Here is an 8,290-nt window from a genome sequence, read left to right as displayed (position 1 = left end):
AAGGTGCATTTGAGAAACATACTAATGCCTGAGAGAACTGAAGAAAGTTATTATAACTTACCAGGACACTGACAGATCGCTACAAATTATAACCCATTAACGAATTTTTAAACTGAATTGGACACAGTAATCTTCATAAAAGAACCATGAAGAAAATTCTTTATCCTAATTAAAACAAAGGCAGACTTGTGCCTCGAACTGCAAGATGCAATTGTCCAGTCATAGGGAAAAAAGTATTATTGCTCCTCTCCCAGACACTGAATCCCTTCTTAAATATGATCCTGTGTATGCTCAAGAATATAAAATTTGCTTTATGTTCATCCCTGTCATGTTGGCCTCTAAATTTCAAATTAGTCTTAAACAGTCAGCCTTTTCCAAACTCTATAATGATACAGAGCAAACAGCCTGTGACAAGCCAACACTGCTTGAGACAAAACAAGGGCAGCCAATGTGTGTATATTAACACTGGTGTTGCTGTCTCAAGCCCTTTCGCAGACTGAGGGGTGACCATATCAAGCCCTGAATCCATCCTCTGAGAGGAGACTTTTAGAATAAGCACAGAAGATTTTGGTTTAGGAAGCCTAATGCTAGGATAAAGGCTTGGGAAGCAGACAAGTTAATGCATCTGTCCTTTCTTACTCATTTAAAAGCTACAGCTAAATGAAGAGCTCCACAAAGTGGTTTCAGATATGCATAATTGAGTCTAATAAATGTTTTAGTGTTTTATTAGTAATTCTTAGAGTAGAGCTTCAGTGTAATGTAATATTACAATCTTTATTATATAATCTCTCCTGGTAAAATTTAGCTGACAATCGTATTTTGTTTCTTCCTTTGGCACCTTGTTTAGATTTCCATCTTAAATAGGACTTTAAGATACACTTTGGCAGAAAGCTTCCTATGCACAGAACATCCCATTTAAAAATTACTACCTTGCTGCCCCTCTAATCAAAGCTGGGAGAGTTTACAGTAGTGTTTTAAGACGAGGGTGCATGGTTCATTAAAACACAGCTTCACCGGGCTTAAATCAGAAGTGAATGCAAAAGGGTACAAGAGAGACTGAGCTACTATTACTCCTATTTCTTTCCTACTCTCACAGAATCTGATTCACATACATTGCAACATTTACACATTACCTTTGTATTTTGTCCCACTACATGTAAGAACAAAGTTATCTCCACTTTTGTATATTTTATATGATCACACATTAAAGGGGAATACAAGAGACTCAAGGACCATTCCTTTAAATTAGTTCCATTCTGCTTTGACTATCTCACAGCATTCTGGTAGGCTCTGTACAAGTAAATTTTAAAACCCACAGTGTAAGCACAGTGATTCAGTTTAAAAAATGCTATAAAGCAAGGTTGTAATATACATAGCCTAAGAGATGCAGGTTATATACTAGAGAATATTTTGAAGATGAAAATTCCCCTACTTAAACTTCAACAGATCATCTTTGAATTTGGCTTATAAGTCCAGAAATATCATTCTCCTAATGTATAGGTCCACCATATTACTTTCATCACTGTGGATTACCATGTTTTTTCCCCGTAATTCTAAATCATTACATGAAACTCCAGCCTATGTACACTAAAGCTGAAATAATTCTTTGCAAGTATGTTGTTAGCATCAGCAACAGGCTCAGTTGAACTATCTAGGGATTAATTCTGAAAACAAAATTAGCTCAAACCATGACTATTTAGAACTCTAATTTACCTTTGTCAGTAGTTATTTATTAAACATTCCTTGTCCACCCTGCAGGCATTCCAACCCTCTAAGGAAGATTTTAATTTACTAAATAAGGGTCTCAGATCCAACCACCTGTACACTGTTCACAGTTGCCTCCACATCCAATCTGTCACTACCCTGTAGCTTCCTCAGCTATGCAGATTGACTTATGAGACATAGGAAACTCCTTCAGAATATGAGAATTCTCCCTCTACGGAGAAGAGGCTCTTTCTCTACTGTCCTCCAACTAGAATGAAATTAGACAGGGCTCACAAAACATCTGTTACACCAGATGGATTTGTCACTGACCAGGCTGAATAAAGATATTGCAAACACTGCCGGAATCAAGTAGTGCATTTACTGCTCAAACACTAGATCTGGCTTCCCAGTTTACCTTGACATGTCCTAGCAGAAAGAATTCATGAGGTCCAGGTGCACTAGTGTTGGAAAAACTCCTTAAAACTACCTTATTTTGCATAGTTATTAATCTTAATTTGTCTACTGAATGTGTTAATTTTATAAACATCTCTTCATTTTATTAGTTAATGCATTGATTCTGATTAAAATAATCAAAGAATTAATAGTTTATTATGGAAACTGTCTTCACCAAGCTGATGTCAACACATTAACTTGTTGCCATGTCAATATCCACCCTGCAATTTTTTTATATGCAAACAATTCTACCAAAATCAAACACAAATATATTGGTTTTATTTGTCTTCAAGATTATTCTAGAAGACAGGGTAACTTATGTGTCAGCATGCCTAATATGCAACCCAGTTGCATCAGGTTTTTTTCTTAGGCCTACATTTTTTCAGACTCCACTTCCTTAAAGGCAAGAGTTGAGTTTTTCATTTAAGCTCCCTGATTCAACTGGACAGATTGCGATACAGAAAGACCCTTTGCCAGGGGAACATTTGACAGCCAGCACAAATAAAACCATTTTATTATTCCAAAAGCAAAACAAATTCTTACCTAAAATGTTCAAAATAAGAAGGACATGGAGCTGTTGGAACAAGTCCAGAGGAGGGCCACGAGGATGATCAGGGGACTGGAGCACCTCCCGTACGGAGATAGGCTGAGAAAGTTGGGGCTGTTGAGCCTGGAGAAGAGAAGGCTGCGTGGAGACGTCATAGCAGCCTTCCAGTATCTGAAGGGGGCCTACAAGGATGATGGGGATGGACTCTTCATTAGGGGGCTGTAGTGATAGGACAAGTGGTAATGGGTTAAAACTTCAGGAAGGGAAGTTTAGACTGGATATAAGGAGGAAGTTCTTCACTGTGAGGGTGGTGAGGCACTGGAATGGGTTGCCCAGGGAAGTTGTGAATGCTCCATCCACGGTGATGTTCAAGGCCAGGTTGGAGAAAGCCTTGGCCGACATGTTTTAGTGTGAGGTGTCCCTGCCCATGGCACGGGGGCTGGAACTAGATAATCTTAAGGTCCTTTCCAACCCTAACCATGCTATGATTCCATGATTCTTTTCAGAGGTGCCCAATGACAGGACCAGAGGCAATCAGCACAAACTGAAACACAGGAAGTTCCCTCTGAACATCAGGAAATAGTTTTGTGCGGATGACCCATCACTGGCACATTTGACCAGGTAAGTTGTGGACTTTCCCACTTTGGAGATATCAAAAGCCATCTGGACACAGTCCTAGGCAACTTGCCGTACATCATCGTGCTTGAGCAGAGATGTTAAACCAAATTACCTCCGGAGCTCCCTTCCAAGCTCAATTGTCCTATAATTCTATGAAAAAAATTTCAGTAACCACTTCCCTAGGTGCTCAGACTTCAAACTGGATTTCCACATAGGGTCATCATAAACTGCATCCAATACAGCCTGGCATAACCTATCTCGTTTTGGAAAACTATGTTTCATTTTATCTTTTTTCACCTCCAACTCTGCAATTGTTGTTTTTATCCAAATTACTCCTAAAGTACAGCACACGAATCTAAAATCCAGGGTTTGCAGGTTCATTCGGTAGGCTTGTCTGTTTCATTTGTTTTCTCTTTCTTCAACGGCGAAAGATCAAAAGCACAACAGAAATAATTACGTAATAGATGCAAATGACAAAGGACAGAAACTGTAGTTACAAGGGGGGCAGTCTTATGAAGCTCAGATACTGGTCATGGTATCATCTTAAGAAGCTATGATAGACTGTGAATGTGTAAGTACAGAGGATCAGCACTGCCTATCATTAGACATACTCCTTTAGGTGTATGTCATAGATAATCCCGTGCAGCTAAAACAACACATTAAGAATGGGTTGATTAACTGTATAATACAGAAGGAGGAAAGACAGATCTCTGTTGCAGGAAGAGATTAATTCTGTGGAAACTGACAGCTACTATTATTGAATACCTTAGTTTCACTTTACAGTAGTCTTGCAAAGGTCAATAAAACTATTTGCACAGGAAAATTAGCTAATTTTGTTAGTAAATCTTATTTGCTGGTTCATGTCTCACTCATTTTTTTATCTGTCAGTACATTATTTGATTTTTTTCTCTGAAATATAGAATTCCAGGGCTCTGAACTTTACACCACTTGCCGAAGTTATTAATCTGCTTTAGAAAGATTAACAATAAAGAGAAATTAGTAAATGAAATAATCTCTTTTCCTTTTAATCCCTTTTTGTTTGGTCACATGAAACTGTTCATTAAAGAGTACACCAGAACTTTTATGAATATGATACCACGTAGAGCAGAAAAGATGCATGGAGGTTTTTTACATGCCATATACATATGATTGATTTCCATTGATTCAGATTTGTGATTTCTGATGGCTATTATATATTTCAAATACACATACTAAAAATAAAGATCTCTTTAGATGTCCAAAAGTCTCTTTGTTAATTTAAATTGATGAATGTTTCATAAATTCATTACCCATCCAGGCACGGAAGTCAAAGTTAGGCCTGCTCCCACATAGGAGCTGTAAAAGCCAGGCAGGATATGCAGTCATGGCACGTTTACAGGCACAAAAAGTCAAATTATTCCATGTCAGTGACAGAACTTCAACGGTAGACAAATGAGCTCTTTTTTCTCCCTACCATGCATCCCTGAACACTCTGGTGGTGAGACATTCTCCAACGAGACGGGACTGAGAAGAGTTGGAATTGAAACCCTTTTAGTTGAGAAACAGAAATGAAACTGAGTCTTCTGCATCTTAGATAGGTTCCTTACATGAAAAGTTGAACTATACAGGGGAGAAAACCTAGCTAGGTTTCTGTGCCATGAAACAAACACAAAAAATTGATCCTACTTTTAGGACACCTGACGCAAACTAGCCAAAGGGGTATTCCATACCATAGCACGTCATGCCCATTATATAAACTGGTGCAGTTACCCAGAAGGGACCAATCTCTGTTCAGGTCAGGCTGGGTATTGGTCAGTGGGTGATGAGCAATAGTGTTGTGCATCACTGCTGTTTTTCTTTTTAGTTTTATCTCTCTTTTACGTTGTTTACCTTTTCCTTTTTATTATTATTAGTATTATATTTAATTTATTTTAATTATTAAACTGCTCTTATCTCAATCCATGGGTTTTACCTTTTCTCTGATTCTCCTCCCATCCCTCTGGGGGAGGAGGCAAAGGGAAGTGAGTGAGCAGCTGTATGGTGCTTAGTTGCAAAATGGGGTTAAACCAGATGTATTTCAATCTGACAATGAAATAAATATTCTGTTGCCAAACTAGAGACTGGCCAGAAATATAAGCTTAGATCAGCAAAACCTGAATTAAACAAAAATCTGTGGCTCAGGACCAAATCTACTCATAAAAAGCTAACTAGAGAAAAATATAAAATACAGAGAAAGGAAGAAGGAGAATCACCTGAGCTGTCACTGGTTTAACCCACATGCTGGAACCAGTGACTGCTGCCTCCCTTGCTCCAGCTTCCCCTTGCCCCGCTGGGAAGGGGGTGGCACACACAGCTGCCTCCTCCCCAGCCACTTTCAGGCTGCATCTGGCAGCCCAGGAGTAGGGAAAGACTGAGGAGGAAAAAACCCCACCATGAGTATCATTCTCTTCCTGATAAGGACAAAAGGATGCTGGTGCTTTGTCATAACACCTTCTGCCCACCCCGCTGCTCCAGGAAGCAGGAAGCTGTCAGCTGGCATTGTCTAAGCTACATTGGAAGGACAAGCATGATACCCAAGAAAAGGGGTCCATATTTGTAGGGGTTTCTTATATAAGGGTATTAAAAAGGGTATTAAAAATCCATTTCTTTTTCTTTTTTTATCAATGGGAACAATGAGTGTTGTCCTTATATGGGCTAACAATAGTTATTTGTTGTATTTTGACTGGACTGTTAGAGTATTCACTGGCCAAGAGTAAATTCTTAGTTCTATATACATATGTATAAATATATGTCTTTATATATAATGAATTCCATTTTGGCCATAAAAAGATTTTGAGTGCTGCTTCTTGCCTGGGAGAGCTTTCTGTCACCTTTTTGGGCATAAGGGGTCTTATTTCAGTTTCCTCACTGCTTGTGTGAAGAACACGTTTATAAAGGCAGTAGTCTGCTACAGGGATGAGACAAAACACTTGAGCCTAAATAAATTACCTGTAAATACTTGGAAAGGGTCCAAAAGAAGCAGGAATTGAACTGAGATCATGTCTGTGCTCAACATAAATTCACCTGAACTGTCAGAATAGTACTTCTGCATGGAATTTTTCATACCTGGGGCTTCCAAGCCACTTTAAATATGAAATGTGCATATTAGTTATTCATTAAATTCTGGGTTCATCTTCCTGATCTTTGAAACACATTAACTATTCTATAGGACACAGTAACAACCAATAGAGAGCTTAGGTAGAGAAGTAAATTGTTAATTACATGAAAAGTGAATCATAAGGCAGAATATAGTTACACAGATTAATGTATTTCCCAGCTCAAACCCAGCACATTCAGCTATATAACACCTGTGAAACTGTCCCATGTATCAATTTGTTAATAAAAAAATGTGTCCTACTGAATCATTGACACTTTTTAAGGCACTTTGTACTTAATGGGCATAAAGTTCTTAAGGGGCATGATCTACCAGTAAAACTTTTGCAATGAAAATAATCTTTCCCTTAGATTACTTTATAATGAAAGTCTTCTATTTTGATATTGTGAAGTCATTTTAATACCTGGACTTGTGAACTAACTGAAACTTCCTCAGAGGCCACAAATTTCCATTAAAGAGACAAATTTCAAGAACAGTAATGAGTCCTTGGTATTTAGTACAACAGCATTTTAGTACGATTGGACATGCCATGGGAGAAAAAACTATCATTTCCCCCCACCTCAGCTGGGAGAAAAATGAGGAAGGAGAAAACTGCAAAAGAAGCCACAACGCCAGCTTTGTCAGGGAGAATTTACATCTCTGCGGTTCTAATTCAAAAGGCTTTCTGCATTCTTCCATTTGCAGATTTTCATGTCTGAGCTGGCAATTTGCCTGAAGGACCGATCCTCTGACAGAATTATTGTCAGGGAGGTCGGCTGTAAATTTCAATCAGTCAGTGCAGGGCACAGAGAAAACATTGTCAGGAATATTTCCCCACAGCTTGGTATCAGATATAAACATTGAATGTATGGCTCTAAGCATAAACCCGCAAATAATAATTCACCCTGGAAACTGATAATTTTAAATTCTTACTACAGCCTGCTACTTAGGCACAAATTCTCCACTGATAGCTGCTTTCCTTTGCTGTGGAGAAAAATTTTGCCACACTTACTAGAGCCAATGAACATCTTAAGAAAGAAAGCAAATGTTATTTTATTATAGATATTGAACACCAGGAATTACAGTGATAATCACTTGCTAAGCAGTCAATTAGGAGGAACTATGATTATAGACATAAGAATTATATTGTACATCCATATAATTTACATATAAGACTAACTTACAACATTTGCATCCAATTTTTGGTGCTGCCAGCTCATAGATTTTAATCATCAGCTTCTACCTTACAAACATTACATCTGACATTGTCTGAATGCACCAGAACATTACTACAAATTTAAATAAGTTTAAAAAGCAAAGCCAGAAAAAAGGAGAAAAACAAACCAAAACAAAGAACACTTTATATTCCTAATCCTTCTGGTTACAAAGGAAAGCTTGAAAATGGGCCACAAAGCCAGAAGGGTCAAAAGGGTACTGTCAGAAGGCATGTACCTGAATGTGTCGTGACAAATCCAAACGTATCAACACAAGTAACTCCTGTTACCAAGCCCATGTCATGATTTCTGAGTTCTGACTCACAGCTTTTAGGACCGGAAGAAGCAGTTTGGGAATTTCAGTCCCCACAGGGCATGGCAGTACTCAGCTTTAAAATATTCTTTCAGGTCCATCCTTTCATATCAGCTTCCAAATTACAACCACAGTCAAACTGACATATGTAGACAAATTGAGAAACAGCAGCATTTCCTTTGAAATCCTGCCTTGTTGAAAACATCCCCCTGGAGATCCCACTTTGCTTTGGATGTGGGAAGCAGCTTTCAAAATTCGTATGTGAGACAGTGGGGTGAGAAGTGTAATATTGGAAGAGTGAAAGTCATTGCAAGCGTACAGGTAGCAAC

This window comes from Psittacula echo (genome assembly GCF_963264785.1).
Source record: "Psittacula echo genome assembly, chromosome: 4".
In the NCBI taxonomy this organism is placed as follows: domain Eukaryota; kingdom Metazoa; phylum Chordata; class Aves; order Psittaciformes; family Psittacidae; genus Psittacula; species Psittacula echo.
The sequence above is the reverse complement of the archived record's forward strand: the minus strand, read 5'-3'. Positions refer to the sequence as shown.